The following is a 10,000-nucleotide window of genomic DNA, read 5'->3' on the forward strand; positions in this document are numbered from 1 at the left end:
CATTTCATATAATATGTATTATAAACACTGTTAGAAACAGGCTGTAACTGATTAAGTAGAATGGACCCACTGAGCTAAACCTAAAAAGGATGGTTGTAAGTCACGTATTGAGCATGTGAAAACTAATGCTGAAGAAACGACGTGTTACAGCTATACATAACTTTTTGGAAAGAGAAAGGCAACAAAGCAGTTAATCATGTGGTAGCGGAATTATCTTTCAGGATCGTGGCCAAAGCTATATCTGTCTAACCTGACTGAAGGAAAAGCCCTGAATGTTATGTTGCGTCGGCAATGTACTCTCGTCAAGCAAGAGTACGAAAAACATACAAATAAAAGAAAATAACAAGCAAATACGAATTTACTGAGATAACACCAAACAAGCATGTTCCACAAGTTCAATGGAAAATATAAAGCATCATATGAATTAATCTTCTCACTTAACATTAAGAAAATAAAACGTGATGAAATACAAATAAAAGCCAGTTCGCTAAGTTATTATTATCAAGCCATAAAAGAAAAATACACAAATAAAACCTCCACGAAAAAGAGCAATCTTAATAAAAACTGAAAAACTATACCTTTAAAAATCGCTATATCTCCTCAGCTTCGATAATCCTTCGTTAAAACCAGGGGTAATAAAAAATCCAAAATGAATGAAAGTCCGTTAAAACGCCGGTTTTCTGAAGGAAAGGCCGAACGTAGTTCACTGAGCCAAGGTATCCGCAACTCTCTTACCTCATTGTTTGTGGTATTGCTTTTTTTCATTTAATATTTGCATGGGAGGTCTTTAATAAAAACACATGACATTTTTTTAATCCATAAAAGGAACGTAAAATATATACATGATTTTAAATATAGCAGGGTATAAAATTACGCTGGCTAGCCAACCAGGCTCTGACGCCAAACAACTGCTTTCCGTTTTCTGTCGCCAGCTTTCAGAAATACGTATTTTCCAGCGTTATTTCAACTGTTTCAGGGCCAAAAGTCTGTCTAACAAATCATGTCATCCTCCTTCTCAGTAAGAACCGTCCAAGACGTCCCCGTTTGCTCGTCAGCGGCTCCTGCAGGCAGGTCCTCTCTAGCGTCGCCTTCTGCGCCATCTATTGTCCATCACGGCCTGGCGCCAGGGGTATTGGGGGGGGGGGGGGGATGTCAAGAAGTCTTATTTAGCCTGACACAGGGGCGGGAGCGGCAAGTAGGAAGCTGAGGCGTCAGCTCACTACAGTTGAACGGGTGGCGCTGTAATGAGCACAAGGGATGTGAGGTTATAATGACCCAAAAATTCGTCTTGAAACCACCCTGTATATACCTCACTTGGTCTTTATGCATATGCATTACTCATATATACCTCAGTTTTTTTGTCTGTAGCTATGTAAGATAGAAGTACTTAATTATTTTATAGACACTTTATTTTAATAGTTTTATATAAAGTTCATATATTTCTATATTATTTTTTTTATTAAGCTTGGGAAATTGTAATGTATAATAGTCTACCCTACAAAGTACTGTTTTTTTTTGTTTGTTTACCACACCATACATTTTCTTTATTTAAAGGGTACACTGTTATATGTCAATAGTACCGTTAAATTAAGGTTGTATAATTGATATTTTGATTAAGAAAACCATGTGTACTATCTTTGTTATTGAATAAATTCATTTAAGTTCTGAAAATTATGCATGTATAGGTTAAGAAGAACTATATGTTTGTACTATATGTGATCTGAGTAGACTTTAAATTTTGAAATATATACAGTACTAAAGCCTGATACTGTTGCTATAACCATAGAGAGAGAGAGAGAAAGAGATCAGAGAAGAGTGCCATACAACAGCCTGAAAGTCTTTTAGATTATCATGAAATATCCGAGGTAAGAAAGAATGTTCAACTGTAATTATATAATTAATAAAGTCATAAGATACTATATATTTGATTTATAGAACAAAAGGGCTGTAAATATTGGAGATCAAACTAGAAATTAGAGATAAATAGTATGTCTTCTTCACAGCTGGAGGCTGGCACCTGGCACTGAACAACATCCAGATGTGTCTCTCTCATTATTATTAAGAATTTAAAACCCATTCAAAGCGTAAGTGTTCTTAACATTTATAATTGTATACTATTGAAATGATGTTTAGTCAAAATTTACTAGAATGTGCATACAATTACTCAGATCATGTATAATAACATAAATGCTATACGTAATTTGTTTGTTTGCAAGATATATTTTGTTCTTTTACGAAATACTTATTTAGATTTATAACATTATATTGTTTATCATTCCTAAACTAGAATATTGTTTCTTTTCTAGGAATGGGTTTAATTTTTAGTTTATTATAATGTTTATTTTTTTGTTTATTGTTTAGTTTATTTTTTTTAGTTTATATTTTTAGTTTTTTTAATGGTTTTGCTGAAGATTGGGATTTATTGGTTCCTGGTGCTGTGCACAATAATAGGAAAGAAAATATCTCTTGGGAGCCCAGGAGATGGATGAAAAGAAAAGAAGACAGCTGAGAAGACCAACTAGTGACAAGTTGGAGTAGCTGAATATTTTGGTAAAAGTATGTTTATATTATTGTAAAAGTGTAATGATTTATGATTCCTAATGTTAACTAAAATTTGTAAGCTTATTAAGTGTTTTGATATTACCCTTTCTCTCAGTTACCTCTAAGGTTGAAATTAGATCATAATACCCTGTATGATTAATCTTCTTTTATGGTGTGTGTTCTAAAGGTAAATTTTGGAGAAACCACACCTAGGAAATAACAGATAGTGCCCATCTGGATAAAATATTTGAGTAGTTCTCAGAGGGGCGCAATATAGCGCTGAAGGAAAACCATCTTCAGGCGGAGCGGCGTCACAGAATGCGAGCGAGCGACGCCGCGCTCTCTCTCCCTCTCCCAACCAACTCTCCCTCCCTCCCTATGTCCGTCTGTGTAAGAAAGTACTTCTATTTCCTCACATTCTTCTTCCCTCCTGTAACTGTCCGCCATCGTGCTGAATGAATAAAACTGTGAACAGCACAATCTACGTCATCACCATCCCCTAGCGGCGGGAAGAGTAACTATCATTTTTTGGGCGTCAAAAAGATCGTCTGCTACTCCTGGGAAACTCTACAGGTTTAAAAGTGCGATTTTTTTTATTTGGTTGAATAAATTAAAAGTTGCGAAGCATTTAGCATGACTTATTAATACAGATTTTTTTTTTTTTTTTCGAAATTGTCGGTTATCACCGACATTTTCTCTTGTGAATTTCTTTGCATATAGATGTCTCTACAAACGTTCAGCCACCAAGGAGCCAATTACTAAGGATACGGGTCCTCCTTTCCTTGTGTTTTTTTTATATCAATATCGATGTTACTATTACTGTTGTTGACATTATGATACCTGTAATATTATTAGCAATATTATTAGCAGTAAGAATTGAGAATCTCTCCTAAAATCAAGAAAATGGGTAAACAGGTGAGGTAGGAAGGACTAGTTATTGACTCCTTGGTGGTTAAGCACTTACGGAGTAACTTATGTGTAAAGTAAACAAAACGACACGTGTTCTTGCCACCTGGCAACGGTTTTGCAATATGTAGATCTAAATAGCGCAACGATGCCAAGTGTTGCTAGCCACATATTCAAACGTTTTTTTTTTTTTTTTTTCTTCTTATCCACACGAAAAAAAAAAGCATAATCATCCTGAAAAATGCGTGATTTATTCAAATGATGTAATAATTATACAAGAAGCGACACAGCGATGAAATAAATGTTTCGAAGGAAAGTTAAAAATTATTTTCCCGTTACAGGCTGTGGTCACGCATCCAACTTAGATCTGGACATTATGAATATATTGCGGCCACTGGCTCGCCTAAATTGTAAGAAAAACTTATAATATGTTAAGTAAACTCACAGGGTATATATATATATATAGTTCCATTTTAGCTGACTGTTCTCCGACTGTTCAGTTAGACAAAGGTTGATGTAGCCCAGATATATTTTTGTCAGAATCACCCCGTGGTATTTATTCAGTAATGCATGTAATATATATATATATATATATATATATATATATATATATATATATACATATATATATACATATATATGTATGTGTGCGTGTGTGTGTGTGTGTGTGTGTGTGTGTGTGTGTGTGTGTGTGTGTGTGTGTGTGTGCGTGTGTGTGTGTGTGTGTGTGTGTAGTGTATGTATATATATGTATATATATATATATGTTTTTCCTTTTTTTCTTTTTTCCCTCTCTCATTCCATGACTTTCCTTGTTTTGATCTGGGGGAGTAGTGCACCAACATAACCATGGGTGGTTGTTGAAAATGCATTAGATAGGAAATATATTTACATGAAAGATCTCTAAGCTTCCTACTTTGATTACACATTATAAAGAACTTTAATCGTATCACTGGCATATAAATAAGTACAGATAAATAGTTGAGTATCGGAGCCACTGAGGAGACTCCGATGTGTATGACCATAAAATATACACAATGGCGGTCATTATTATAAGCTTGATGTCTGGTGAACTAAAGTGGGAGGAGGAGGCTGGGAAAGGAAGCCGAGGGTAGATAACTACCAAGAAATTGAAGAAAAGTTAGAAAAGTCATACAGAAGGGGGCGAAACCCCTTGCGTCGTGAGTTTTTGGTTCACATGTTGCGTGGTGGTAGCTTGAAGTCATCCATTTCGACGTATTTATGTGTAAATAAAGACATCTGAGTAGTCGATTATAAGGATGATAATCTTTATCATATAATCATATAATCCTTTTAATCATGATAATGATAATTATCATCACCTTTATCATTCTCATCCTCATCATCATTATATAATATCATTACATAATAATAATAATCATTATTATCATCATCATTAGTAACATTATAATTTCCTTATCATTATCATTAACATCATTATAATAATGACAATAACAATGGTGATGATGATAATGATATACAAAGATCACATACAACTGGAGATCAGTAGCAAAGACACAAATGATCAGTACTTTTCATTTTTGATCATCATCAACTGAGTACACTAAAATGTGCATGTCAAATTTTCAAAACATTGTAGCCAGTACAATATGCAAAATGATTAATAAATGTGAACACATATTTTAATTTTGAGTTTAACATACGCTGTAGAATTCAGTGTATTATGCAGTGACACTAGCCATTATCATCTAGCAATTTAGTAATATACTTGTTACATGCAAAGGGGGAAGAATATATTCTGGCCTGGGGAGTATATTCTAACTGGGGTATAGTCAGGGCTGTTACACCGGAAACCGTTCCAATAAAAACCCTGGCCTAGCTCTGCGTGGCGAGCGAGGTCGTCGCGAGATCGTCAGCAAAATGTCTCCTGCATGGTCGTTACTCCGTCGAAGAATCCGCATGGTGAGAAACTTGGCTCGGTGTAGGGATATTTTGAGCATCTTTGGCGATCAGTGGTCCAGCTTGGGTCCTTCGGAAATCTGCACAGCGTTGGAGGCAACAAATGAGATAGTGTTGCGGGTCAGCAGCAGGTGCTGAGAGTGGCGTGACTCGTTATGTCGGAGTTCAGCAGCTAGGGGGGCAGCGTCGGTCCCCATGGCCTAAGGACATCTCAGCAGGAGGGTTGTATAACAGGGTATATACGTGTCTGCGCGTGAGTTTCTGTCCTGTAAGATTATATGAATCATGTAGAATAGCTGATACATAAAATAGCATTAGCATACATATTTCAGTAATATGGTATAGATATAGAAAGAGTACATCCAGCCTTTGTTTCTGAATTACAATGGAAATGCCAGAAGTTGATATCTATGTTTATGTTTATGCAGTGACATATAAATTAATTTATATATACGATAGGTAAAGATGAGCAAAAAGTGAAGAAAGGTAGATGGTTTGAGAAACAGAAATAGAAAGGAGAAATTTATAGACAGACAGAGATTAAACCTAAGCCTAAATCTTGCCCTATCTTGAGTCCCTCGATATGTCTAGACATATTGAACAAAAACAAAACATTCTCTTTGAAGGTTTACAATATTTTCCCTCTTTCAACCTCATCATTTTAATTTAGAATAAAAAAAAAAAAAAAAAAAAAAAAACTCGTTCCATCAGCATCCCGGAAAGCAACTTCTAAACTGATATAAACTTCACGAAGTTAACCAATGATGACATCAGCTTCGGTAATATCTTAAATCGAATCTTGGCTATGAAGCTTCGAAAATGTCTTCTTATGGACCACTAACTCGCAGTGTCAACGGACGGGAGGTGGCGAGGCTAGGATACTGTTGGTGGAGGAGGAGGATTGTCTCCTTGGTAAAAGTTACTTCTTCAAAAGTTTCTTCATCGGAATTCTATTTTAATAACTTACAAATTTGCGCGTATGCACATAAATCGCACGCACCCGCACGTAAGCACGCACACACACACACACACGCACACACACACACACACACACACACACACACACACACACACACATACACATACACATACACATACACATATACATACACACACAGACTCACACACACACACACACACACACACTCACTCACTCACACACACACACACACACATACATGTGTGTATATATATATATATAGATATATAGATATATATATATATATAGAGAGAGAGAGAGAGAGAGAGAGAGAGAGAGAGCGAGAGAGAGAGAGAGAGAGAGAGAGAGAGAGAGAGAGAGACGCACATACATACATACACACACATATATATACACATACTATGTATGGATGTCCGTATGGATGTTTATTTATATACAGACACATACACACACATACACTCAAGGGTGTAGGTGTAGAGAGCAAAACATCCATCTTCCCCGAATACCCGAGGGCTCCCCTCATCAGCGTCATCAAACTAACTGGTTGCTTCTAGTGGTTCCCCTTGTTAATTATCCGCCTGGTTACTAGGATTTGCTTCTCCCCTCATCGGATGCTGGATTCGAAATGGCGTTTTTTGCGAGCTGATATTTGAGAGCCGTTGTGGAGACTGAATCCGGAAATTGCCTCTCGAACCGTGAGCCATTTCACTCGGGCTAAACTCGCCACGGAACACCAGCGTAAATAAACATGAGGAGGTTTCTCTTACAGGCGGACTCAAGGTGTCCCCTTCAAAGGAAAGATTCCTTCCAGGAACTCCGCAAAGTTTCTGTCAATCACAGGAGAGTTTGTGTGCGCAAGTTACATCGTTCACTAAAGTTTGTGAGTAAACAGAAACGGAATTCCAGATCTGAGAAAGCGTTGCCACGTAGACGAGTCCTATTTCCATGTAACTTACTGGATTTGTGATGATGCCCTGTTAGTGCGATTTCAGCTGACACACATCGCAAATACTACACGGTTCACCATTATTTATTTGCAATTAAAGTTTTAATTTTTGGTACTTTACGATATTCGCTTAATATGTTTAGTACGCAGGAAATGTTAAAGATAATTCCTTTCTATATTTCTAGACAATGAACTCTGTGGAAGGTGGGACTCGCACATGTTATAATAAGCTCCTTTATCTTGTTAGGGCGCGGTGTGAGGCGATCTCCTTTCCCTGCTCCCTTGCAGGACACAGGAAATGACAACGACGTTGGAGCAAGATGCAATTATACTGTATATTGATGTGTGTGTGTGTGTGTGTGTGTGTGTGTGTGTGTGTGTGTGTGTGTGTGTGTGTGTGTGCCGATTGAAACACGTGAGACATCACAAGGCCTGCTGCTCGGGACCAACACCAAGCCGGCCACCCGCCAACGCGCTCATCCTCCCGCCCGGCCGATGAGCTGATGGCATGAACATTAGATTAGGCGTCCCGGTCTGCGCGTCTCCGACTTCATAAGTTCGACGCGTTGATAATGCACCAGAGGAGCTTTTCCGGGGAAGTACACAAAGTCAGCGTCCTTTTGACAGCCGCTATTATGGGGACTACGCTAATATGGATATCCTTCTTCCATTATGGAAGCGGAGCAGATAATGGTTTGGTATTCCCGGGGGTGAGGGGAAATGGGGGCCGTATAAAAGACGTGGTTTTAGAGCAGGTGTATACCATAGAGAGCCTTGTAATGTTATTATGTTATTCTGCGAGCACCCAAACACTCTTACATGGGCTGATTCATGAATCTTTAATGAATACTTATGATGCCATTACTGTAACAATTATGTTAATGAAAAATCACCAATAAATTAATTTAACAAATTAGCTCATCAACTAAATAAACTAGAACATTACCCGAAATTGAAAGGCTTGCCTCCCGTGCCTAATTGAAATCCAAGAAAAATCGCGTAATATATTAAAGTTTCACAATATACATTACCTGAATTATCACTAGATATGAAGATAAGCATTAAATATGCTGTCCGTTTTGAACATTTATGTTCCATATGTTACATTACATAAAATGCGCAACTTCTGATATCAACAACAGTTTACTTCAGAGGTTCAATGACTTGTCAAGAAATCATCCGCATTTGCCTTCACCTACTGCCGCGTGTGGATGCTAGACTAAGTAAATATATGTACATGAATGTATAACGTGTGTGTGTGTGTGTGTGCATGTGTGCATATATTTACATATACATACATATACATTAAGATATGTATATATATATATGTATATAGTATTTATATATATACACATATATATACATATAAACACACATATACTTTTTTCTGTTTTATAAAAACATGTAGTTAGAAATATTTCATAGAGAACGGCTAATGGCAGAGGGTCATGGACAAGATGGAGGTTTGAGAAAGGGGTTCGAGTGTCAGGAGGTTGGAAGATAAGAACTGGTCGAACCTAATGGTTTGCAAGACACGCGTATACACAAACGTACACACAAACAATACTCTCTCTCTCTCTCTCTCTCTCTCTCTCTCTCTCTCTCTCTCTCTCTCTCTCTCACACACACAAACATATATATATTATATATACATATAATATATATATACATATATATATATATACACACATACATATATATATATATATATATATATATATATATATATATGTATGCATATATATATATATATATATATATATATATATACACACATACACATATACATATGTTTGTATATATTTATATATATACATATATATATGTATGTGCGTGTAATCTATCTATCTATCTATGTACTCACACACACATACACACACACACACACACACACACACACACACACACGTATGTGTAGGTATATTTCGTTGTGCTCCTAACTGCACACACACACACACACACACACACACACACACACACACACACACACACACACACACACACACACACACACACACACACACACACACACACACACACAAACAGTGCTCCTGACTGTACACACACACACACACACACACACACACACACACACACACACACACACACACACACACACACACACACACACACACACACACACAAACACACACACACACACACACATTCACTCATGCACAAAACCCGTGTACACTGTATATAAAAAAAAATCCTCCCACCTTCCCCTCACTCGTCCGTCCGCCCTCTTCCGCAGTATAATTCGAGGCGCCGGCCATTAGCCTCGCGAGGGCCGCCCCGCCGAACTGACTCGCCGGCGGTCTGCCTCGGACGCAGCCGACACCCACCGGCTGTTAATATTCATGCGGGTCTCGCCTGGACGCGCCTGTCCTTCTGAGGCGGCCACGTCAGATCTCCCGGGGACGCTTTGGCCGCCGCTCATGAATATGCACTTCATGGCCGCCGAGCATTGGGGGGAGGGGGGAGGGGGAGGGCCTGTGACGGGGATAATGGGTAGGGGGAGGGAGAACAAGCCGGGGTAATGGGGAATTTAGGAATGGTTAGGAGTGGCTGAGGAGATGGGTTCTGGGAATCATTTGAAATTAAAGGATGGGTTATGGTTTCATTGGCAGTTTGAGCTTGAATTAGAGATATAGATGGCTGATTACGTGTTTTTATGAGGTGTATGTTTTGTTTTGAAGTCGCTAGTCAGTGGTTCCCGACCTTTT

This window comes from Penaeus chinensis, chromosome 11, assembly GCF_019202785.1.
Source record: "Penaeus chinensis breed Huanghai No. 1 chromosome 11, ASM1920278v2, whole genome shotgun sequence".
Classification (NCBI taxonomy): Eukaryota; Metazoa; Arthropoda; class Malacostraca; order Decapoda; family Penaeidae; genus Penaeus; species Penaeus chinensis.